This window comes from Alligator mississippiensis, chromosome 1, assembly GCF_030867095.1.
Source record: "Alligator mississippiensis isolate rAllMis1 chromosome 1, rAllMis1, whole genome shotgun sequence".
Taxonomy (NCBI): domain Eukaryota; kingdom Metazoa; phylum Chordata; order Crocodylia; family Alligatoridae; genus Alligator; species Alligator mississippiensis.
Genome location: NC_081824.1, coordinates 36897730 through 36924361, shown reverse-complemented (window position 1 = coordinate 36924361; position 26632 = coordinate 36897730). Strand labels below are relative to the sequence as shown.

Below are 26632 nucleotides of genomic sequence, written 5' to 3'. Positions count from 1 at the left end.
TGTGCTTTTCATCCGCTGCAACCATTTCTTGGTGTCTGTCTCTCAAATTCTATAAAAGTGGAGCAAAATCCTCCTGTCTCCAAAAGAAAGACCAGCTGAGTCCCACATGGTCTAAGTTCTGGGAATTTTAATAGAAAAAGAACCATTTCAGGGAAAAGCAGTCTGCTAAAACTCTGGCTGTGGGATCTTTCCCCCTCACATACATATTCCTCCCAGCTGTCAAAGCAGTTCCCTCAAACCTAATTGGAGTTTTGCTGGCAAGTACAGATGTTTGACCCAATTCCTCATTCCTGCATGAGCCTCATAACCAATCTGACACTCACAACGTCTTTAACTTTCCATCCCAGCTAACTAAATATCAGTCAGCCAAGGAGCTGTCTTCAGACCCACCTCTTGGATGGGACCAGATGCCTACTCATACTCTTCTCATTATCCTAACATTCTGGGTGAGTACAGTCATTCAGCGCATCCTGGCTATGTTCATGTGGCTTACTTTAAGCCATGTGAATGTACATAGACCAGGGGTGGTGTGTACAATTGTTCACTGCTCTTGGGAGTCATATGACAAGTTCGGTATAGGTAATTTGGGTGGGGGGAAGAGGTGGGAAAGATTAGGGGGTAGGACTAGTGGGTCCACAGGGGGCACTCACAAGTTCACAGAGGGGAGACTGGTGGGCCCATGGGGAAGGTTGCCTGGCTGGGGAGAGGCTTGAGGGGGGGAAGAGGAGTAGAGGAGTGGGGGAGAGCTAAAAATAGCCCAGTCAAGCAGGGCTAAAAACAGCACAACCCTGGCACCGGGGTGAGTGGCTGGGCATTCCCAACCCTGGGGCTGTACTGAAAACATGTACAAGCATTTGTGAGAGTGGGTTCACCTAGTCTTGACCTAATTTAGTTCACCTACTCAAGTGAACTTCATTCAGGCAGGCCATTTTGGGGGCTATTTAAACCTTCTGCACACCTGTATAATTGCGCATTTAGATACACCTAATCTTTGTAATCCTTGTATGTACTCTCTAGCCACGTCTACACATGCACACAACTGCACAGTTGTTATTGTGCAGTCCCGGCAGTGCTCTGGTTGTTTCTGACCCTACTGTGCAGTAGCATCAGCATCATGGCTCATGCCCACTGACACTACATTGCCATAGTAACAAGCTACATCGCCATAGTGTCTCAGGTAGATGTGCCCACTGTGACTCTAGGTAGGTATTAGGAATGCTTTAAAAACGTTGTCAGAGAACATACAGCACCTATTGAATGTAAGAAGCACATTGCAGGATTACTAGTCCTCAGAAGTTTATAACTCTCCTGAAAGCATGAAGGTGTAAAGACTATTTTGAGGGTAGGAGGGTAAGGTCTATAGTTTGCAACAGACAAGTTATAAGTTTGTTTTTTTAACTCTCTTCGCTGCATGGCGAACACATTCTCTTCTTTTAAGAGTCCCAAGGGTTAGACCCCGATTAATTTACATTAGAAAAATTAGAAGCAGTGACACACATGCATCATAACTATTGGCAACATCTGTAGTGGCCAAAATGTTTTGAAACCAAGAGTTCTTGAACTTTAAGTCACATAAATATTCATTTTTTTGCAGTTATATTTTTATTACCCCACACTGTATTATTTTATTACTCTTAGAGATTTGATATTCTACACCTCTGCAGAGTGTGTATGCTTTGTATTAAGGAAGGGATTTTCAATTATATTGGCTTGTCTACACATTTAAAGGGGAATCCTCTGGCACTGAATTGGCAATGTTAGTGTTGCATTTCAGTCTGTCCCAAGTACTACTGAAAAAATAGAACTTTATTTAAGAAAATAAGAACAGGTAATGGTCCAAAGATAAGCAGCTTGAAACCCTCTGGGTCAAGCTTTAGGGGGGGGGCAAGGTGAGAGAGACCTAACTGTGGGTGTTTACTACAAGCCACCGAACCAAGGGGAGGAGCTTGATTTGGAGTTCTTTCAAGAACTGACAGAGGCTGCACATGCAAGGGACTTGGTTGTCATTGGAGACTTCAATTACCCAGACATAGATTGGGAGGAACACTTGGCTAGGTTGGATTAGTCATGTAGCTTCTTAACTGTAATTGAGGAGCTCTTTCAGACCCAGGAAGTGCAAGGGCCAACCAGAGGTACTGCTCTCCTAGACTTGGTCTTGGCCTAAGGAGATGATCTGGTGTGTGGCTTGAACATTGAGGGTAGCCTGGGCAACAGCGACCATAAGATCATCAGGTTCACTGTCTGCTGCAAGGTTAACAAATCAACTAGTAGGATTGAAGTCCTGGACTTCAAAAATGCTGACTTCAACAAGCTCAGGGGAGGCAATGAGGGAGGCAATGAGGGACAAGGGACGGAAGATGAATGGGGTGCATGAAGAATGGCCATTCCTCAAGGATACGATCCTCAAAGCATAAAAGAAAACCATTCCCATGAAGAGGAAAGGTAGCAGAAGGGCTGGCAAACCCTTTTGGCTCAATAGGGACATCATGGTCCTCTTGAAAAAGAAAAAAAGAGGTATACACACAGTGGAAGCGAGGGAAAGTCCTCAAGGAGGACTATACAACAGTGGTCTGCACTTGTAGGGAAAAAATTAGGAAAGCTAAGGCAGTGACTGAGTTTATGTTAGCCAAGGGAGTCAAGGACAATAAGAATCATAGAATCATAGAAGCAGGGTCAGAAGGGACCTTGTAGAGCCTCAAGTCCAACCCCTGCCTGGGCAGGAGGAAAATTGGGCTCAAATGACCCCAGCCAGGTAGGCATCGAGCTGCATCTTAAAGACTCCCAGGGTAGGAGCCAGCACCACTTGCCTTGAAAGTTGGTTCCAGATCCTAGCCACCCTAACTGAAGTAGTTCTTACGGACAACTTGTGGCCATTATTCCTTGTTATCCCAGGGGGCGCTAGGAGAAACAAGGTCTCCCCCAAACCCTTCTGGTCCCCCTTAGTGAGTTTATAGATGGCCACAAGGTCCCCCCTCAGCCTTCTCTTGTGAAGGCTGAACCGGTTCAGGTCCCATAGCCTCTCATTGTAGGGTCTGCCCTGCTGTCCCCGGATCATGCGGGTGGCCCTTCTCTGGACCCTCTCAATGTTCTCCATATCCCTCTTGAAGTGGGACGCCCAGAACTGGACACAGTACTCCAGCTGTGGCCTGACCACTGTCGCGTAGAGGGGGAGAATCACCTCCTTGGCCCTACTTGAGATGCACCTGTGGATGCACGTAGGGTTAGCCCTGCCGACCGTGACCTCGCATTGTCAGCCCATGTTCATCTTGGAGTCAATGATGACTCCAAGATCCCTTTCTGCCACCGTGCTCTCAAGAAGGGAGTTTCCCATCTTATAAGTGTGCTGCCGGTTACTACTGCCCAAGTACAGCACCCTGCACTTGTCCGTATTGAAACGCATCGTTTTTGTTAGCCCACCCCTGCAACCTATCCAGGTCTTTCTGCAGTCCTTCCCTCCCTACTAGTGTGCCCACCTCACCCCAAATTTTGGTATCATCAGCAAATTTGAACAAGTTGCTTTTCACCCCATCGTCCAAATCACTCATAAAGAAATTGAACAGTGCTGGCCCAAGAACCGAGACCTGGGGGACTCCTCTGCCCACTTCCCCCCAGGTCAAATATGACCCGTCCACCACCACCCTCTGAGTATGACCCTTCAGCCAATTAGCGATCCATCTGACTGTGTAGGCATCGATGCCACAGTCGCCTAGTTTTTTAATGAGGATGGGGTGGGAGACGGTGTCAAAGGCCTTGCTGAAGTCCAGAAAGACTACATCCATGGTAACACCTGCATCCAATGCTTTTGTGACCTGATCGTAAAAGGCAATCAGGTTGGTCTGACATGACCTGCCTCTAATGAAACCGTGCTGGTTGCCCTTGAGCATCATCCCCGATGCCGGCCCATCACAGACGTGCTCCTTGATGATCTTCTCAAAGAGTTTCCCCAGGATTGAGGTAAGACTGTCGGAACTATATAGTTGCCCGGGTCCTCCCTCCTCCCTTTTTTAAAGATGGGGACCACATTGGCTATCTTCCAATCATCTGGCACCTGGCCCGAGCACCACAAGCGCTCATAAAGCCATGCCAAGGGCCCAGCAATAATCCCTGCTAGCTCCCTCAACACCCTGGGGTGGAGAGCATCTGGACCTGCTGACTTGAACACATCCAGCCCCTCCAGAAGCACTCTAACCCGGTCCTCCTCAACCTCTGGTCTTGAGGTGTTCTCCTCGAGTCCATCTTGAAACACAGTGGGGGAGTCCCAGTCCCTGCACAAGAAAACAGAGGTGAAGAATTTGTTAAAGAGGTCTGCCTTCTCCTCTGGCACAACCACCAGATTGCCCAGCGCATCTTGCAGGGGCCCCACATTTCCCGGTGCCTTCTTCATCCTCCCTATATATTTGAAAAAGGTCCTTCCTTAGATGTAGGGAGCAGAAGGAAAACAAATGGAAGCATGGGGCCCCTGATTAACACCTCAGGACAGTTGGTAATGGACACTCAGGAAAAAAATGAACCCTGAATTCCCACATTGCTTCAGCATTTCACTGGACCAGGGGGAAAAACAAGCGAGATAAGGATCACAGGGGGCATGGTGGGAATGATAGCCTTCCCACTGTGGATGCTGAGCTGGTGCAAAACCAACTAGAAAAGCTAGACATTTATAAGTCAGCAGGACCAGATGGACTTCACCCAACAGTGCTGATGGAGCTGGCTGGGGTCATTGCAGAACCCCTGGCAAAAGTCTTTCAGAAATTGTGGCACACAGGGGAGATCCCAGAGGATTGGAAGAGGGCCAACATTGTGCCCATCTTCAAGAAGGGGATGAGGGAGGACCCGGGCAACTATAGGCCAATCAGCCTAACCTCCATCCCAGGGAAAATCCTGGAAAAACTCATTAAAGAATCTATGTACAATACGGTCTTTGAGGGTAAGATTCTGAATGACAGCCAGCATGGCTTCATCATGGGTAGGTCTTGTCTTACCAATCTCATCTCCTTCTATGAACAGGTCTCTTGCCACCTGGACATGGGAGAGAAGATCAACATTATATACCTAGACTTCCAAAAGACTTTTGATACAGTATCCCACAATATCCTTGTGGAAAAATTGGAAGATTATGGGCTTAACTGCTCAGCAGTTCAGTGGGTGAAAAATTGGATGCACGATAGGACCCAGAGAATTTTATGAACGAATCTGTATCATCCTGGTGAGAAGTGGCCAGTGGTGTCCCTCAGGGGTCTGTGCTTGGACCAGTGCTTTTCAACATCTTTATCAAGGATTTGGATGTGGGGGTGAAAAGCTTGCTGGCCAAGTTTGCAAACGACACCAAGTTATGGGGGACTGTGGCCATGCCAGAAGATAGGCTGCAGATACAGGCAGACCTGAACAAGCAGAAGTGCTGGGCAAACGGGAACCAGATGAAGTTCAACACTCAGAAGTGTAAGGTGCCCCATCTGGGGGCAAACAATCCCCAACATACCGACGGGCTCCGTGACGACAATTTGACTTGCACCATGGCCAAAAGGGACCTAGGGGTAGCAATCAACCCTTGCATGAATGTGAGCTGGCAGTGCAATGGTGTGGCCAGCAGAGCAAACAACATGCTGGCATGCATTGACCATTGCATCTCATGCAAAACTAAGGAAGTGATACTGCCACTGTACTCCACACTGGTGAGACCGCAGCTGGAGTACTGCATCCAGTTCTGGTCGCCGCACTTCAACAAGGACATGGAAAAACTTGAGAGTATCCAGAGAAGAGCCACCCGTATGATCAGGGACTTGCAAGATAAGCCATATGAGGAGAGGCTGAGGGACTTGGGTCTCTTCAGCCTACAGAAGAGAAAGCTGAGAGGGGACTTGGTAGCAGCTTACTGCTACATCAGGAGAGTACATCAAGAACTCGGTGAACTAGGGCATCCCCAGGGAAGACCAGGAGCAATGAATGCAAACTCCTGAAAGGCCACTTCAGGCTCAATTCTAGTAAAAACTCCTTCACAATCAGGGTGTCTAGACTGTTGAATAAACTCCCTCCAGTGGTAGTGCAGTCACCTACCCTGGAAATCTTCAAAAAGAGACTGGACATTCACCTCACTGGGGTCACTTGACCCCAGTTGTCTTTTCCTGCCTCATGCAGGGAGACTGGAGACTGATGATCTACAAGGTCCCTTCCAGCCCCTAACAATCTATGAATCTATTATTTCAAGGAACCAAAGGGGAATACTAAATCTCAATCCAATTCTGTGAATTTTAGCTGCAGGTTGTTAAACTGTCTGGCTAAATGAGCAACATAAAACATGGGGTACTATATATTGCACATGGATCTGTGGAGTCAAAGACCATGTCCTCTCCAAGAGATCCTCAATATTCATAATTGTTTTTCTCTTTTATTCAATATTTTACCTTTATATAGTTACTTTTATGTCTGAAGGATCCTAATATGCTTTGTAGCTTACATGCTACACATACAGGGCTATTCTAACCGCAGCTACCTCTGGTGCGGAGCCCAACTGAGAGACATGTTGCCCTGCCTTTTAAAATATGCAAAATATGGTCGTAACATAAAATATGCTATAATTCCACTCCTGTTGCATTACTGAAATGTCAGTGAAAGGGGTCAAGACTGAGGACAAAGGCGAACACATATAGACTAAGGTCACTTAACAGCAGCCCTCCTTAACACTCGAAACCTTGCAAGAACAAGGTGACAGAACAAGTAAATGCGAACACTCTTTGGTGGTTTCCCTGTGGCAGCTGCTAATCTGCTGTTATGGTTACTCTTAAGGACAGAACAAAAGCTGATTATTAGAACAGTCCATCATTATAGTAAAAATCTATTATTCAATATTGCACAGTTTTCTGTAGCCTGACATAAAGAAACTTATTTTTCTCTGGCATCATTACTCATTTAGTTACTGTAAAGGGGCTAAAAAAGAGTAAATGATTCTGTTTCATCAAGTAATCAGCCTTTACATAATCATCATGTGATGAGTCAACAAGCAGAAAATTCCTAAACATAATCATCGGTTCTCAATTCCAAAATCAGGATGTTGCCCTCTGGAGTCAGTTTTATTACCTGTTGGGCTTGATTAAGCTTTTTTTTTTTTTTTTTAAACCAAAAAAAGTCTTTCCTTTCCAGCTTGTACATTTCCCAGATACCAAATCTGTAGAACACTAAGCTGTGTTAATAATGTTAGAACAGGCTGTGGGAAGTCACATGCCTGCACCGCTCTGACTTGCCACTAGAGGGTTAGCGAGCAGTGGCCTGGTTTGGAGTCAGGACACCTGAGCTCTATCCCTGCTCTGGAGGGGGGGGGAGGCAGGAGCCATGCATCCTGGGATGCTGACGGACTGCAAATTGCTCATTTTATATCCGTGAAGGAGACTGAAGTTACTCTAACACAAGCTAGGTAGCACAACCCAGTTAACCATCGCCTGAAGTGGCATAATTTTGAGATGCTCACAGGGCACTTAGCATAAGTTAACAAGCTTTAATGTATGGACACTCATGTTTTAAGTGCCCTTCATATTATTTGCTATTATTTAAGTTTAATATTAGCTAAGTGTAATGGGTAACTTCAACCTCAGAGAGCTGTTTATATTTTCTTTAAATAGTTTTTATGCTCAATGGCTGCAAACAGTACAATTTTAAATGGCTTTTTTGTCATATACAATCTGGATGAAAAGCTGTACATTAGTACTTTTATTCTTAGTCTTTTACTTCTTAAAATCTTAGTTGACATTCAGTTTTCCTGTATGGGCCTCTATCTATTGCCAGCTTTTCTAGATTCTGACATTTATCGATATCTTAAGAGGAATTTGTAAGAAAAATTATATTGGATACATAGAGAATAAAATATTTATCATTTCACAGCATCTAATTCATAGATTCATAGATGTTAGGGTCGGAAGGGACCTCAATAGATCATTGAGTCCGACCCCCTGCATAAGCAGGAAAGAGTGCTGGGTCTAGATGACCCCAGCTAGATACTCATCTAACCTCCTCTTGAAGACTCCCAGGGTAGGGGAGAGCACCACCTCCCTTGGGAGCCCGTTCCAGACCTTGGCCACTTGAACTGTGAAGAAGTTCTTCCTAATGTCCAATCTAAATCTGCTCTCTGCTAGCTCGTGGCCATTGTTTCTTGTAACCCCCGGGGGCGCCTTGGTGAATAAATACTCACCAATTCCCTTCTGTGCCCCCGTGATGAACTTATAGGCAGCCACAAGGTCGCCTCTCAACCTTCTCTTGCAGAGGCTGAAAAGGTCCAGTTTCTCTAGTCTCTCCTCATAGGGCTTGGTATGCAGGCCCTTGACCATACGAGTTGCCCTTCTCTGGACCTTCTCCAGGTTATCTGCATCCTTCTTGAAGTGTGGGCCCAGAATTGCACGCAGTACTCCAACTGCGGTCTGGCCAGCGCCCTATAGAGAGGGAAGTATCACCTCCCTGGACCTATTCGTCATGCATCTGCTGATGCACGATAAAGTGCCATTAGCTTTTATGATGGCTTCGTCACACTGCCGGCTCATGTTCATCTTGGAGTCCACTAGGACTCCAAGATCCCTTTCCACCTCTGTGCCACCCAGCAGGTCATTCCCTAGGCTGTAGGTGTGCTGGACATTTTTCCTCCCTAGGTGCAGCACTTTGCATTTCTCCTTGTTGAACTGCATCCTGTTGTTTTCTGCCCACTTGTCCAACCTATCCAGGTCTGCCTGCAGCTGTTCCCTGCCCTCCGGCGTGTCCACTTCTCCCCATAGCTTTGTGTCATCTGCAAACTTGGACAGAGTACATTTGACTCCCTCGTCCAAGTCGCTGATGAAGACATTAAAGAGTATCGGTCCAAGGACCGAGCCCTGCAGGACCCCACTGCCCACACCCTTCTTGGTCAAGACCGACCCATCCACCACGACTCTTTGGGTGCAACCCTGTAGCCAATTCGCCACCCACCGGACTGTGCAGTCATCCAAGTCACAGCCTCTTTGCTTGTTCACCAGTATGGGGTGGGATACCGTATCGAAGGCCTTCCTGAAGTCTAAGTATACGACATCTACCCCTCCTCCTGTGTCCAGGCGTTTCGTAACCTGGTCATAGAAAGAGACTAGATTGGTCAGGCACGATCTGCCCACCACAAACCCGTGCTGGTTTCCCCTCAGCATAATTTGCCCTGCCGGGCTCTCACAAATGTGAGCCTTGATAATTTTTTCAAAGACTTTGCCAAGGATGGAGGTGAGACTGACTGGCCTATAGTTGCCTGGGTCCTCCTTCCTCCCCTTTTTGAAAATGGGGACCACATTAGCCCTTTTCCAGTCCTCCGGGACTTGGCCCATGCTCCACGAGTGTTCGAATATTCCTGCCAGTGGCTCTGCAATGATGTCGGCCAGTGCCTTCAGCACCCTCGGATGGAGCCCATCCGGGCCTGCTGATTTAAAGGCATCCAGTTCTTCCAAATGACTCTGCACCACCTCAGGATTACTTATGGAAGTCTGGCGCCTTGCTGCTGCCTCTCTACAACCCCAGTGAGAGACTTGTCGTGCCCCTCACTTAGGAACACTGAGGCAAAGAACTCGTTGAGGAGTTCAGCCTTGTCCCCCCTATCTGTCATCAATTGTTTCTGCCCATTTAGCAGGGGTCCTATTCCTCCCTGGGCCTTCCTTTTACTCCCAATATATCTAAAAAACAATTTCTTGTTGTTTTTTACTTGGGTTGCCATCCTCAGCTCCATGGTAGCTTTGGCCTGTCTAACTGCCTCCCTACAAGCACGAGCAGAGGAGGTATATTCATCTTTAGTGATCTCACCCTGTTTCCACTTTTTATGTGCTCCCCTTTTGGCCCTTAGGCTGCCCTGGATTTCTCTGGTCAGCCATGGAAGCCTCCTGGCCCCTTTCCCTTTTTTGCCTCGCTCGGGGATCGTCTTGCTTTGTGCCCGAAGGATCGTTTCCTTTAGGCACAGCCACCCTTCTTGGGCTCCCATCCCTTCAAAACTCCTACTCTGCAGTGCTTCCTTGACTAATCGCCTGAGTGCATTGAGATCAGCTTTCCTAAAGTCTAGCACTTTCACCCTACTAGTTACCTTACCCACTCGCCGTCTTATGTTGAATTCTATTATTAGGTGATCACTGTCTCCCAAATGGCTACCGATCTGGAGGTCCCCTATCATGTCATCTCCTGTTGCCAATACCAGATCCAGTATGGCATTCCCCCTAGTGGGACCATGCACCTCCTGTGTCAGGTGGAGGTCCTGTATACAGGTTAGAAACCTGCGTGAGCGGTGGGACCTTGCTGTCTGCATCTCCCAGCAGATGTCCGGGTAGTTTAGGTCCCCCATGACTACCGCCTCTTTAGCTTTTATGGTCTCCGAGAGTTGCCTCAGGAGCCCCACATCTATTTCTTCCCCTTGGTGTGGGGGTCTGTAGCAGACCCCTACCACCCTTTCTCCTTGCCCCCCATGTAGCCTAACCCACAATCCTTCTACTTCCTCAACCTTGGATTCTGTCTTGATGAGGGTTGATGTATATTACTCACTGAATAAAGTGCAACCCCCCCCCTTCTTCCCCAACCTGTCCTTTCTATACAATCTATAGCCCTCAATATGTACCGCCCAGTCATGGGATGAATCCCACCAGGTCTCTGTTAGCCCCACTAAGTCATAGGTGTTTAGTGCAAGCAGGAGCGCTAATTCATCCTGCTTGTTCCCCATGCTCCTAGCATTAGTATATAGGCACTTGAGCCCTGCGACTGGTGCCTTTGCTGCCCCCCCGCTCCAAGTCCCAAGGGGCCCATTGTTTCTTACCTTCTTGTTCCTTACCTGTTCTGTAGTGCTGGTCTCCCCATGGCTTTCAGGTTTCCAATGTTCTCCTTCTTCAGGCTGGGCTGTCCTTGTGGGTGCCACATGGTTTGGTGGTCCGCAGCTTCCCCTGCCCTCGTACTCCCCTCCCCCCGACGAGCCTAGTTTAAAGCCCGCCGGAGGAGATCTGCCAACCTAGAAGAAAACACACGCTTACCTTTGGGGGACAGGTGAAGCCCATCCCAGCTGAGCATGTCCCTCGTCGTGATGTGCAGGTCATTGTCCAGGAATCCGAAGCCTGCCTTGAGACACCACTGCCGAAGCCGCCAGTTGGTCTCTCTGATGCAGTTCTCCTGCCGTCTTCCTCATCCGGTCACTGGTAGGATGGAAGAGAAAACCACCTGTGCACCGAACTCCTTCAGCTCGCCACCCAGAGCACTGTAGTCCGCCATCAGGTGATCGGGGGTTCTCCTGGCCGCATCATTAGTACCCACGTGGACTAGGACCATGGGGTAGTAATCGGTGGGCTTGATCCTGGCCTGGATTACCTCCGTCACATCCCGAATCTTTGCTCCAGGGAGGCAGCATACCTCTCATGCCAAGGGGTCCTGGCGACAGATGGGTCCTTCCGTACCTCTCAGGATGGAGTCGCCTATGACGAGCACTCACCGCCTCCTCCTCTGGGTCCTCGTGGATCTCTTGATCTGTTTGGAGTGTGAAGAACGCGGTGTTTCTTCTTGCCCAAGGGTTTCCTCCTCCCCTTCCATCTCCTGCAGGGTCGCCAGGGCCTCGTACCTGTTCACCAGTCGGACTGGAGAAGCTGGTACCGGTTCGCTGCAAGCTGCTCTGGTCCTGGCTGTGATATAGCTGTGGATTTTCTCCTTATTTATATAAAAATCTATTCCACTTTTTAATCCAACTAAGCTCTTGCCTAAATGATGACCAAGTAGCATTGTGTTCCACAGCTTAATAAATTGCTATGTAAAAAAAATTCTATTAGGCAGAAGGCTTAAAACTACCAATTTAGCCCACTATCCCCTTGTTTTCTGTAACTGATAACACCCAATTAATTTCCTTTACAAGTTAGTATCCCATTCCTATTAATGGAGGCAATTCATATATTTGAAACATATAATATCTAAGATTCTGCATAACTTGATAAAGTCCTTGTGTTTTTGTGTACAGAAGGAAGAGGGAACAGAAACAAGGCAAAAATATTCATGACGTTTCAGAGATAAAATTCTACTTCATTGTTAACATGAACACAAAGGTGCTTAGCCATATTAGTCAGAAGCCAGTTGTGGGGACAAAATGTTAACTCAGGGTGCAGATGAAAGATATATTTGTCTCAAGTGCAGCAAGGGAAGTTTAGATTAGACATCAGGAAGAATTTTCTCACTTGGAGGGAAGTAAAACACTGGAACAGGTTACCCAGAGAGGTTGTGGATTCTCCAGCCTTGGAGGTTTTTAAGACTCAGCTAGACAAAGCCTTGGCTGGAATGATCTAGTTGGAAATGGCCTAGAAGGTGGTTGAACTAGATGACCTCTTGAGGTCCCTTTCAACCCTAATTTTCTATGATTCTGATTTGTCACATAATCAGCTGCTTGAAAGCACTCTATAGCTGTGCCTTCACAAAAGTGCACAGCTTCAGAGAGCTTTAAAGGTCCCCAGTTGCATGACAAGTTAGCCCTCATTTATGAGGGTTCAGATTAACACTGTCCCCAGTGCTGCCTGCACAAAAGGGAGGGTGGGTGGAGAGGGGATGGGAGGGGAGGAAGTTCAGGCTGGGGTTTGCTCAGACTGTGCTAGAGTGGGGGTGGGTGGATTAGAGCCATCCCAAGGCAGAGGGGCTTTCCAATCCACCGACTCCCACTTCAGTGCGGGCTGCGCAAACCCCAGCCCAAGCTCCCCCACAACTTCCTTCTCCCACCTTCCCGTTATGCAGACAGCACAGGAGCTGGGGGGTGGTGGCAGGACTAGGGGAGAAAAGCTGCAGAAACACAACTCCTCACCTGGATCAGCTCCAAGGCAGAGCTCAATCTCCCTTCCTCCCAACCCAACAGTGAATGTCTATTGGATCATAGTTTCATAGTTAGTAGGGTTGGAAGGGACCTGAGGAGATAGTTTCATAATTTCATAGTAGCTGGGGTCAGGAGGGACCTGAACAGATCATCTAGCCTGACCCCTGCCACAGGCAGGAATGAATGCTGGGTTCACAAGACCCCAGACAAGTGATCGTCCAACCTCCTCTTGAATTTGCGCAAGGTAGGGGCGAGGACCACTTCCCTGGGAAGTTGGTTCCAGATTTTGGCCATCCTAACTGTAAAATATTGCCTTCTGATCTCTAACCTACACCTATTCTCCATCAGCTTATTACCATTGTTCCTTGTCGCCCCAGGTGGTGCTGGGGAGAAAAGGGCTCTGCCTATTTGCTGTTGATCTCCCCTGATGAGCTTGTAGGCAGCCACCAGGTCCCCCCTCAGCCTCCTCTTGCTGAGGCTGAATAGGTTCAGCAAGTCCAACCCCCTGCCATGGCAGGAAACAATGCTGGGGTCAAACAACCCCGGCATGGTGTCTATCTAGCCTCCTTTTGAAGACCCCCAGGGTAGAAGCGAGCACCACTTCCCTTGGAAGTTGGTTCCAGATCCTAGCTGCCCTGACTGTGAAGTAGTGCCTTCTGATATCTAGCCTGAATCTACTCTCCGTCAACTTATGGCCATTATTCCTTGTTACTCCCGGTAGTGCTCGGGGGAAGAGGGACTCTCCCATTGCCTGCTGGTCTCCCTTGGCCAATTTATAGATGGCCACCAGATCCACTCTCAGCCTTCTCTTGTGGAGGCTGAACAGGTTTAGGTCTCATAGCCTCTCCTCGTAGGGCCTGCCCTGCTGCCCCCTGATCATGTGAGTGGCCCTCCTCTGGACCCTCTCGATGCTGGCCACATCCCTCCTGAAGTACAGCACCCAGAACTGGACACGGTACTCCAACTGCGGCCTGATCAATGTCATATAGAGGGGGAGGATCACCTCCTCAGACATGCTTGTGATGCATCGGTGGATGCATGACAAGGTGTGGTTAGCCTTCCTGACTGCATCCCCACATTGGCAGCCCATATTCATCTTGGAGTCTATCCTTTTCTGCCTCTGTGCTGACAAGAAGGGAGTTCCCCAGCCTGTAGGTATGCTGCTGGTTCTTTCTCCCTAGGTGCTCCCATCTTATTCTCATCCGCTGACCCCTGTAACCTTCCAGATCCAGTTGTAGCCTGTCCCTCCCTTCTAGCATGCCCACTTCTCCCCACATCTTAGTGTCAACTGCGAATTTGAACAAGGTACTTTTCACCCCCTCGTCCAAGTCACTGATAAAGATGTTGAACAGTGCAGGCCTGAGGACCGAGCCCTGGGGGACCCCACTGCCCACATCCCTCCAGGTTGCAAATGACCCATCCACCACCACTCTCTGGGTGCAGCCCTCCAGCCAATTGGTGACTGTGTAGGCATCGACACCACAATCTCCTCTTTTTTTTTTAACAAGAATGGGGTGAGAGACAGTGTTGAAGGCCTTCCTAAAGTCCAGTAAGACTACGTCCACTGCGACATCTGCGTCCAAGGATTTTGTGACCTGGTCGTAGAAGGCCACCAGGTTGGTCTGACAGGACCTGCCTCTAATGAACCCATGTTGGTTGCCCCAAAGCATACACTCCCCTGCTGGCCCCTCGCAGATGTGCTCCTGGATAATGTTCTCAAAGAGCTTCCCCAGGACCCAGGTAAGACTAACTGGCCTATAATTTCCTGGGTCCTCCTTCCTCCCTTTTTTGGAAATGGGGACCACATTGGCACTTTTCCAGTCCTCTAGCACCTCACCAGAGCACCACAAGTGCTCATAAAGCTGTGCCAGGGGTCCCGCAATGACCTCTGCTAATTCCATCAGCACTCTAGGGAGGAGGTCATCAGGACCTGCTGATTTGAACACGTTCAGTCCCACCAGAAGTTCCCTGACTAGGTCCTCTCTGACCCTGGGCCTGGCTGTGCCTCCCCTGGGACCATTGGGAATCCCAGTGGGGGGGATGACCTGGAACTTGCTCAGAAAAATGGAGGCAAAGAAATTGTTAAATAGGTTAGCTTTGTCATCTGGTGAGACCACCAGATTTCCAAGCATGTCATGAAGAGGCCCCATGTTACCCAGAACCTTCTTTTTACCACCTATGTATTTAAAATGATTTCTTGTTATCCTTGATCCAGGTTGCTAGTCTCAGATCCGTCTCCACCTTGACCTCCCTAACAGACCCCCCTACAATCCTGAGCAACGGAGGTACAGTCTTCCCTGGTGATGGCCTCTCCCTTCCATTGGGTGTATGCTTCCTTCTTAGCTTTGAGATGTTTCTGGATGCATTTGGTGAGCCATGGGGGCTTTTGAGCAATCTTGCCCCCTTTGATCCGTGTTGGGATTGCCACCCTTTGGGCTTGAAGGATCATCTCTTTCAGGAACGACCACTCTTCTCGGATTCCCAACTCCCCACCCCTCTGGGACCTCAGTGCCTCCCTGACTAGTCTCCTTAGCTCAATGAAATCTGCCCTCCTGAAGTCCAGGGATGCTGTCTTGCTGCAGGCCTTTGCCACCCTGCGCTGGATGGTGAATTCCAGTAGGCAATGATCGCTATCGTCCAGGTGATCGAGCACCTGCAGTCCCCTCACCAGGTTGTCGCTTGTGGCCAGGACCAGGTCTAACAAGGCATTTCCCCTGGTGGGACTGTGCACCTCCTGGGTTAGATGGAGATCCTGTAACACAGCTAGGAAACTATGTGAGTGGTCAGGCCTGGCTGACTGCTCTTCCCAGCAGATGTCCAGATAGTTTAGGTCACCCATGATGATTTCATCTTTTGACTTAACTGCCTTCATGAACTGACCTGAGAATTCACAGTCTAGCTCTTCTCCCTGGTTGGGTGGTCTGTAGTAGACCCATACCATTAAGTCCTTTTCCCCCCCACCCCGATCCCCTTGTATTCTGACCCAGAGCACGTCAGTCTGCCCCCCTCTGTCCCAGTTCTGCTCATTGAGGATGTGAATTATTCTTTGACATAGAGGGCCACACCCCCATATTTCCTCTCTGTTCTATCCCTTCTGTACAGCCTGTAGCCCTGAATGTTCACCGCCCAATCCTGTGTTGGATTCCACCACATTTTAGTGAGCCCCACTATGTCTGCGGTCAAGTCAGTCTAACTCATGGCACTTTCATAAAGCACCATATTTTAGATTGGGGAGCTGCACACTTGTCAGTACCCTCGAGGTTTCATCCAGGTGCTAACTGCCTTCTTCATCTCAGCTGATACAAATCAAACCTCATCTTACCCCTCTTACCAGTGTCCCTTTCTCTTATATACAAAATCTTTTCTTTCTGCCAGTCCATTCATAGCACCTGACAAAGTAGATTGTTCCATACAAAAGCTCATGATAACTCTGAACCAGTATAATGTCATCATGACCTACTTTCTGCTAACAAGAGTGATACTTCCACAGTTTTTAGGTATCCAAGTCATCTAATAACACTCAACTTGTCTTCATACAATGGTGTGACTCATGTTTACATGCCTAAATTCCTTACATAGCTGCATTCACACGCTATGTGATTAGGTCTGTCCAGGTTGCATCACAGAACAGTGCCCTAAATTACCAGGCCAAGCCAAACTGAAAGCACCCTCCTGTGGAAGGCAAGCCTTGGGGAATCCAAGAGGAGAAAATGTCACAGAAAGAAAATAAACAAGAGGAGCCTGAATACGTATTTTAAGAAAGTGGATGCTGTATTGGCAGGCAGGGAAGTGAGCCCTTCCTTTTAATGTTGTGTGTACAAGTTTGCATTAAAGGCATTGGAAAAACTGCATATAAATTGCACTAAACTTAAAGAACAAGCTTCTTCACATAGTGTTCCATTTCTTTGAAACCCCTTACTGTGGAGCTGAAATAGATGCTCAGAATGTACTAGTCTTCATACAGGAATGATGACCCAGGATCCCTAACAAGAAAGAGTATGTATTTCAGGCACAGCTGGTGAACTCAGACTGGTGGGGTGGGTGGAGCGGCACATGGGAGCAGGGGTGGGGGGTTGCAGCCAGCCTGGAACAGTGCAGTTTGCAGCCTCCCACTTCTGGCCAGAGTGCCCAGCCAGCTGCAAACCCCCACCCTCCCAGCTCCCATGTGATGCTCCACCCACCCCAGCAGTCTGAGTTCACCAGCTGCACCTGATGTATTTGTGTTTGAAGAGAGAAAATGAAATCCTGGTGGATTAGTAGCAACAGACCTTTTTCTGCTGAGAACAAGAAAGCTCACAGGTGTATTCCAGCAATTTGTCACTTGTCCAACCCACACTACAAGATTGGCTATCTCCCCACAAATCTCCCGAAATCACACTTCAAGTATGACGTATTGCCACACGTGCTGCTAACACAGGAGAGTGGACTGGTCATACTATGAAATAGCGATCCATTTGTTTTCAGATTACTTTGTGCAATGGTCTGACTTGCACTGATTCAATTTCATTGGGCCACAACTTCTCCTGATACTAAACTGCAATTCAGAAAAGCTCCTAGACTTACAATGGCAGTATTTGATACATTTAATATCAAATGTTATTGAATAAAATTGCATAAACAGACTAGGAAACAGATGTGACCTGATTATAAGAATAGGGAGATGTCTGTGGGGCTCTGGACAGCAATTCTGTTCCTATAATGTGGGCACTTATGTGCCTAGAGGGGGTAAAGAAACACTCCTACACAGCTGACCACTAGGTAAACTAGTCCCACCTATATACTAGTGAAAGTATAGGAGAATTATACATCCCCACAGGTGAAGTAGAATGCTTCTCTGATCCTAGCCTTTAAGCCAGAACTTTTCTAGCAACTACACATTTAGGGGCAGATGACTATACTACTCAATCTGTTAGGCATAAAAGTGGACTTAGGTAAATACAGGTGCAGACAGAAGTGCAGTTCCCTGCTGTAACTAAGAATGCTTTGCAGGAAGCATTCTGAGTTACAATGATCCCCCAGACCAAACAGAAGTTCACTGTTGGTTCCAGGGGGACGGGAATCTAGCTGTTGACGGTGAGCCTGAAGCTGGTTTCCCCTAGCAACTGCCCCTCCTCTTTCCCAACCTCTCTCTGTTTCACAATGGGAGGAGGGAAAGGCAGCTCATTCTAGGGGTTCCTCAGCTGGCACTGGGGGGTGGAGTGGGTGAATTGGAGCCCCCCCCCCCCCACCTCAGGGGTCTCCAGTACACCTGCTCCACCCTCTAGCAGGGACTGAAAAAACCCCAGACCAAACTCCCTCTGCTCCCTTTCCCCCCTCCCATTCTGAAAACAGCTCATGTCCCTGAAAAGCTGTAAGTACAAGTTGTTTGGTCTCCCACCTCCTCATTTGTTTTGTTACTCAATGTTAAAAGTAAGATGGCAATTGATACAAAAATAGATGCATTGATGGATTTTCATCCATTTGAATGCCTAAATCAGTAAGTGGAATAGCATTAGCCCTAGATGTCTAGTAGATGAAACAGAATTTATCCCAATAGTCTGCTTGAAGTTAAAGTTATATGCCAAACCTTGACATCATGTTCAGTTTTTAATCAGTTTTAAATAAAAAATTTTAAGGTGGGAAGTTTTGGGAAGGATCCATTTCTGATAGCCTTCAGAACCATACTGAGTTGCTTCTTTCTTTATTATTCTCTTCCATTTCAGTGGAACTGCTGGTGCAGAAAGGTGAGTGAAACTGGCAGAATCTGGTCCTTAAAAAACCTAGGCACGCAGGTTTTAAAAACTAAACCTCTAACTACATGTGCTGAAGGTCTGATTTTCTAGTTGTATAAAAAACACATTTAATCAGACACCTTAACTCTGCCCCAGGTAAATACCAGTCATCCCAGAATATAAATAATGAAGTTAACAAAATACGAGAGGTGCACCTTTGTGACTTAATGATCAGACTCAACAGTAAATAATCTATATACATATTTTTTTCATAAATCAACATGATCTTTCCCCTAAAAAGCTACACACACAATTTTATTCTCATAGAATGTCACTGCTTAACTGAAAATTTGTATTGCCAATTGATTAATATATAATCTAAAATTTGCATCTTATGAATGTCACTTAAAATATTCAGATGCCAAAATCAAGATAATAGAAATACATAAAAACCCCACAATTCATGGTCATGGTTGCTGTTTTTCAATGTAATATGCACATCTTTGCACTTAATAAACAAACACATTATTCTTATCATCTGTGAAGTGTAAGATTTATTATATCCTTAGGTACTCATTTCCTTGCTTTTCAGTGCTTAGCTCTTGTAAATGATGCTGTAGGTAAGCACATTGTCACTTAGCAACTTTATATGCTTTCATATAAAGTTTTGGGTTTTTTTTAATATTTTAAACATTTCAAATGAAAAATTATAAAACTTGAACAGAAATTAAAAAGATACTTGTTACATTTTAGCAGGCAACAAAGAAGTATTGAAAATATGAATTAGAATCATAGAAAATTAGGGTTGGAAGGGACCTCAGGAGGTCATTTAGTCCAACCCCCTTCTCAAATATACAGGTTGTCAGCTGAGCAAGTGATCTAGTGGGCTAGATAAGAATTCTTTGGTTGGTCATTTTTTCTGGTGTCATAGATGGTCACATTCTCCCTACTTGGACACTAGCAAGTGCTGTGTAGGGACCCATTCCCTGGACCCCGTGTGCTGCTTCAGTTCAGGCACTGAGCCGAACTTGGGTCTCCATACCCAGTTTTACAGTGCGAATCCTCTTTCTAGTTCTCCCTCTTAGAGCTGACACGACAGTCCAGATGTTTGGCCTTACACAGCTTGTCTGCACTACAGTAGTGGCAGGCCCTGGCCAGTAACACTCCAGGTGCCTCATATGCTACCCAACCATACTTGCAGACATGCTCTAAAGTCAAAAGTTCACTAGTAAGATTGATGAATCCTCCTCCCTAGTGGCTGCTTTCAGGTATGCCGAAGTCCAAGGGTTTGAGAAAGAAGCCTCAGAGGTATTTTGCTGAATGCTCTTGCCTGCAAATTTTGGGTTTTGGATCATGGTTGTTGGACATGCTTTCGCTGTTGTGTAGACAATCCCTAGGCACCCCCACAGCTTAAATACACCCTCTCCCAGAAGTCCAGTTAAGTGGGCATAACCGTTTCTTCACAAGCCGACAATATGATATTATAAGAAGACACATAGATAATACACAAACATCTAAAAAAATAACAAGTAAAAGAAACCCACAGTTCTTAATCGAGGAGAGCAAGACACAGATATAGAAAAAGAAATCCTATATGGATTTTCTTGCCTAAGTTGCCTCACTGCTCTGGACAGTTTGGGGTTTTGGGTTAGGACTGAGTTTAGTCTGATTTTACAGCCTTTTTTGAGATGATTCTTAATTTAACATAATTTTGCATCCAATAAGGAATAATAGGAACTTGAGCTAATAAGTCTAGAGCTGCACTTAATAGCAAACTTTTTAAAAACTCATACCATAGTGGGTCTGGGTGGGCTATAGTCCATCCCATAAGCACTCAGGCCTATCTAAGTCTGTAAATGCTAAAGTTAAATAAATATTTTAACGAGTTCTTGTTCTTGAATCATGTACTGAGAAGGGAGGAGTTTAGTCATGATTCATAGACAAGTAACTTATTTTTAAAAATCTGTTGAAGACTTCAGCCAAAGACAGAATTATTGTATACATAATGTTTTGGTGGAACCTGCCTCTCATAAAACAAACTATATGAAAGCAAAGATCTGTGATCATTGTTAGGCATATGTAATAAAAATGCACTTTGCAAGATATGATTTATTGCAACTTCAGACCTTTGATCATTGACAGTCTACCCTACGCTGGAACCCACCCAAATTTCCTCTAGTTATATCACTGATTCACAGCCACTAAACCATAGCCCTTTTCAAATATTATGACATCAGATATAACATGTCTAGTTAAATAGATTTGGCGCACAGTCATCTGTTTAACTCCTATGTTTTCTAAAATGTTTTTCTCAGAAGACCAAGAATACTATTCTAGGTCAAGAATAAGTATTTTATGATTACCATAAAAAAATCTATGGATGCTTTGTTTCAATGAGCCAGTTTTTCCTCCAGCATTATCATGAGCTCTTTTGTTTGATTTGGCCTATAGTTTTGCCCTATGTAAAAAGCCAGAATTGTTTCCTCAATGTCACTATTCATTTCAGGCTAACCTAAAACATTTCCAGCAATCCCTCTCTTGTTTTTCTTTCATAAATCTTAAAATAATCTTTATGTGCCCTTTATAATATATTCTTCTGTAACACCTTAACATGCATCCCAATTCCTTTAAACAAAATTCTGAATAGTACTGCGAACCCTTGGTAGCTGCAGCAATCACAATTTACATTTCATCTGAGACCAGACAAGGTTTTATTTTACCATTTTAACAAACTGATACGACAAAGTCTAAACTTCCTTTACCATGTTTTTTTTTCTAAATGCTGTTGAGCTGAGGTGTCAAACTCACCTTGTGCCCTGGTCTGGATCCACACCATGAAGCTCCTTGCAGTGCTCCAAACAGTCATGATGGAGGAAAACCTAGCATGAAAACTATCACGCTAGTCTTACCTTTCCTTTGTGGCTTCTTTTTTTTTTTTTTTTATTGAAAACACATATTTTGTAAGGACTGATAATTCTCCCCTCTTTCCCTCTATTAGATGTTGAATGCAGAAGCAACTTTGTCTCTTAGATATTAGTAAAATACCTGGCTAGATTTAAATTAGTACTATGATAAGCCTCTTCTGTTGGCCATTTTCTGTTACTTGGTTCAGTAATTTTCTCTCCTAAATATAAAAAATAAAGATGCCTCCAAAATGTTTTATCTGTCTCACCCAAACATACTGTTAATTTAGTTCCACAAAATACTAGAAGTGATAAAAGCCAGTAAGTAATTTTTTAGTAGTAAGTTATATTTTCTTCAATTTTTGCCCAAACCCACACAATATATTTATTTCTTATGCATGCTAAGTACATAGCATTGGCTAATTAGTAAGTATGAGATTAAGAAGGCTTATTGTAGCAAGTTCAATGCACCATTTACCCTTATAATACCACTTTACTTTATTGTTGATTTGTTTAAGCACAGGTTAAAAAAAAAATCAGTCTGAAGATTTGGATCTTCATGGTACTGAAATATTTTGGGGAATTAGTTTAATAACTTTATACTCCAGTTCCTAGCCTGGAATCAATAATTTTCCCCAGATCCAAAAAGAGCAAGTAAAGACACCCCTTTTCTCCCATAGGTATTAATTACATTTATGTTTACCATCAAATGAGCAATAAAGGTTTATGGAGCCACATTTTTCTGACCACAGCCTCCTAATTCAACATACCTCATTTTTAATGTACTAAAATTTTACCTTTTTCATGATATTGGTACTTGATACTGTATAAAAGTAAGGGATTTATATTCTAAAGGACGGATCCTATTTCACCTATTAGGCATCTAAGTAGATGGTGCCTAAATGTGATCCTGTGGCACCTTATTCAAGTCCCTGAAAAACAGTTAGGAGAAAGGCAACAGGTGCTCCTCCTCCTTCCTGCTTTTTGACTATTAAGAGACATGAGGTGTTTACAGACATGCTCTGGGAGGCAGGGGTACTTTAATTAGTGCAGCTCTGAGAGCCATGCTAAAATTAAAAGCACCCAGAGCATCACGTGAATCAGCATCCCCGCACTGAAAAATGGCAGCGGGGTGCTTTGAACTAAAGCTTGTCAAACAAGCTTTAGTTTAAAGTGCCCCGCCACCATTTTTCAGCGTGGGGAGGCTGATAACACAAGATGCTGGAGTCTGCTAGAGTGTGATAATTATAGCGCATTGGAGCAGCCTCCCTGAGCACGTATAGAAGCCCATTGTGTTTGGAGGGGGATCAGCTATGCTAGAATGTGTCCTGGTACAGCTGATCCACTTCATTAGCATCTACAGACCTCACCAGGGCCATTGTCCCATAAGGTCAGGCCCCTGACACTCCCAGGGTTTTAGGGTTCTGATCCTGACAACAGTCATGAGTGCCACACCCCGATTCAGGGCATGAGTCTGCAAATGGAGGAACCTCCTTGCAGATGTGTCCTGATATGCATGCCATGAGAATTTCCTGCATGGGGTTCCTCCCCCTCCATACTTGAAAACCAGACGCAGGGAGTAGGGGTGAATGGGGGGGGCACATGGGGCCAGGTGGGGATGGTGGGGGTGGCACAGGGGTTGGAGGGGTGCACAGGGACAGAGGTGGAGCAGTGGCACCGCGGGGCACTGGTTGGCAGCACTCTGTCCCCGCCTGCCCCCCTCCCCCTCCCCAGTCATTCATGACAGGCAATTTGCTAGCAATTTACATAAAGAAATTAACACCGAAATACATTTGGAACACACATTTAAGAAGCGATAAATATAGAATATTCCACCTTTAATATATTGAATTGTCCATAAAATAAATCAAAAACTTTGAATTTAATATTTATAAAGTAATTTAATATCTATAAAGGCAAACAATTATGACCAATGTGGTCATAATATGATAACCACTTGGCTGAGAGCCAATCAGCTATCTTGATTTCTCTCATCATTTTTGAACCAAGATAAAATTCCTAAATCTTAAGACATTTGGCTGTTGCTTAATTATAATAATTAACTATTTATTTTCTTATGGGGCAATAACCGAAACTCTTATCTAATTTTCAAATATTGAATTACAATTGCAAGTAACAGTGGGATCTTGAACTGACAGAACTTTACTTTTAAAATAAAGGGCCCAATTCTGTTACTTACACCTATATAGTACTTCCATCATTAAAAAATGTGGGACTATTTGTGGAATTAAGTGAGTGAGTAAGAATCAGACTTCAAACAAGTGAGAAAATGACAAACTGTAAAATGGTAGATCATATTTCACTTTCAGTAGGGTTAGAGTCAGAAAAACTGTATGATTCACGGAGAAATATGCCAAGAGGCAAACCTCTGGCTTTAACCACAGAAGCTTAATTAATGACTAGCAAAGTGATTTTTGTGGGTTTTAATCAAGGAACAGAAAGAAATCACACTAAAAAGTTGTGCACATGCACCTAAATTATTTAACCAAATCTGAGTGTGGCTTGTACTTACAGCCAAATACAAAACCCTGTGGAAGACATCTGAAACTGAAAACACACAAAGTGCTGCTAATTGTGTATAACTCTCTAAAAGCAATTTGATTGCAACTACTTATCAAAATTCTGCTCATAATGGTTTGGCACCATATAATGCTTGTGTCTGCTTGGATGGCTATAACCTGCAGGCAGTCACTGTACACCTAAAAAAAAATCCTCAGGTAGAGAGTCATGTGGAACTGTTTAACTGGTAATCTACTCACTGTCTGAAAGGAAATGAGCCATAATGGACAGCAAACATTTTCTCAAGATGCAACTCCATAAGCTACTTTTCTCAACCCCAAGAACTCACCTGTATTGCTGCTCAGCCCCTCAAAGTCTACCCCTCCTACAAAGTCACTCATTTCATTAAACTAGCTACCACTATCAGTTTTACTGATCTTTCTTCATTCTGCTTCTGTTCATTCCTACTACTAACTGATACATGCCTTTAAAAAACCTTATTCTGCTGATCCAGCTCAGTTCTTCCAGCTCCCTGTCAATGCTTCCAACTAGGTGGGGAAGGCATGCAATAATTCCACCCACCCTCTGGTAGAAAAGGAGAACCAATGGCAGGTAATAAAAGTAAAAGGTAAGTGGGAGTATAATGGAAGCAGAACTCTTATAAAAAATGCTGCCTCTTGCTTATTCTCTCTCTGTGACCCCATAACTAGCACTCCTTTCTGCCCATGACTAAGCTTCAAACAAATGCAAAAGTCTGGCCCAAAAGGAAAACAAGCAAAAGTTGTAGCTCACTAAGGAGAGCCCTCTCTGAGTTTGTAGAGGAGGTCCTGGTTTCTAATCCTTGCGCATGCATTTTGCATGAGACAATCATTAGATAAAATGCATAGGCACCTCTGTTTTCTACTGACAATTGACATATGTTTCTAAAGGCCAGCTACTACATATGCGCACAAATGCTGCTGTCTAGGCACCTAGCTCCTTCCTAAGCCTATTTGGGATTCACAATTTGGCACTGCCTTGCCTCCATCCCCTCAAAAGCCTGATCTGTTGCCGTGCTCCGAGCTGACCGTCACTAACTGAGTTCAGCAATCCCTTCCACTTTCATCCAAAAATACAGAAGGAGGAGATGATGAAGGGATCTACTTTTTCAGAATAGCCTTATGTTTACAACACTTGCCCAAAAATTGGGAGATGTGGGTTTTAGACCCCAAGGGGTTCAAACCCACTTTTCTCAGAAGAGTCTCTTAAACCAGGCTAGAGATGAGGCGGAGGGAAGGCTATTCTCCAACTCTCTCTTGAAACTGGGCTACTAGGCAGAAAGGAATATAAAAATCAGTGGGTGAGAATGATAGAAAGCAAGAGGAACAGTCTCTCTGCAGTCCAGCAAGGGACATCCCCCTGGGAGAACAGGGCCCTAGGGTCCAGTTCATATCCAACGAAATCTATGATGATCTCTTAGCAGAGAGACATGATTTGAAATTAGAGAGAAAAGTGCAAAAAAATATTTTTTCTCCTGTCAGCTCTCAGTTTTACATCCTGTTCCACAGAATTTGTTAGTGTGTCCATGTCTAAACTGCAAACAGGATTGATGTGGATTTACCCAATCTATCTCTAAACTAGCTAGTTTGTAGCTAGAAGGGAAAGCTTGGGCAATGGGCATGCATCTCTCATTCCCCTCTGGCTATCCCAGGCCACTCACTTTCCTAGTACCTGACTAGGGTCCCTGGTATCATGGTTGGACAGCTTCCACGTCTCCATTTATGATGGTACATACCCATAAATAAAACAAACTGTCTACTCCCTCAGGTAAGTCTCTATTTTACAGCACACTTTCTTTGTCTCAAGAGAGAGCCTGCTAGCTCATCTTACACCATGTCAAAGCAATTCTGTCTAGGTCTGAGAGACTCTAAAATAAGACATCAAAGTTAATGGCCCTGGCGCCAGCTGGGGCTATTGTCTGGTTGATTGGACCATTGTCTCTTAATGGTTGTGTTCATTTACCTTAATGAATTCATTCTGTGGTTTGGAAAGGTATGTCCTCCCACGGAGAGGATTGTTTTGCCAGGGAAGACATCCATTTCCCCCTTTGTTTGGTATGCTCAAGGAAAATAATTTATAGCATTAACACTAACATTTCATATTCATCCTACTTCTAAAATATTCTTGAGTGGCCACATTGTCACACGTACATTTACAATGCAGGAGTCTGCTATACTGACATTGTCTATTTAACAGGTACATTGGTGTCAAGCTGTGATTATACTGCCAGCTGCTATGGCTCAGCTTGTAGAGATCTTGCCCCAGCTATTCTATGCCAGTACATCCTCCTATTATCATCCTCCCTCCTCCTCACCTGTGTACTTCTCTCACCTACCCATTTCATCTTGTCTAAATTAGAAGTAATTTGGAATGGAGATTTGTAATTTGTGCCTTGTAAGGAAACTATGACCTGACTGAGATCTCTTGGTGCTCCCCAAGTATAAATAATGATCATTATTTAAGGAGAGATTTTTTTAAAGAACTAGTTGGCACTAAGCAACTAATTTCCACTGAATGTCAGTAAGTGCCCCCCTCCCTGTCCCCCCCTGCTATTTGTGCCTGTTAAAATGTTCACCTTATGCTTTATTCAGGATTCTTCACAGACCAGCTATATAAGGTAACCTAAGCCTAGCACCAGAATTAAAAAAAAACTTGCTTAA

At 45.2% G+C, this 26632-nt stretch overlaps 1 long non-coding RNA gene across 2 annotated transcripts in view; it reads left to right on the top strand.

The window, feature by feature from the left end:
* LOC132251185 (uncharacterized) overlaps positions 1-26632 on the top strand; it is a 102483-nt gene that overhangs the window by 66049 nt on the left and 9802 nt on the right. The window contains exon 4 of one of the 2 annotated variants that reach the window (XR_009463068.1): positions 348-446. The exons of the other annotated variant lie outside the window; for it this stretch is intronic. This is a non-coding gene — a long non-coding RNA (uncharacterized LOC132251185). The remainder of the gene's footprint in view (positions 1-347; positions 447-26632) is intronic. 2 annotated transcript variants of the gene reach the window in all.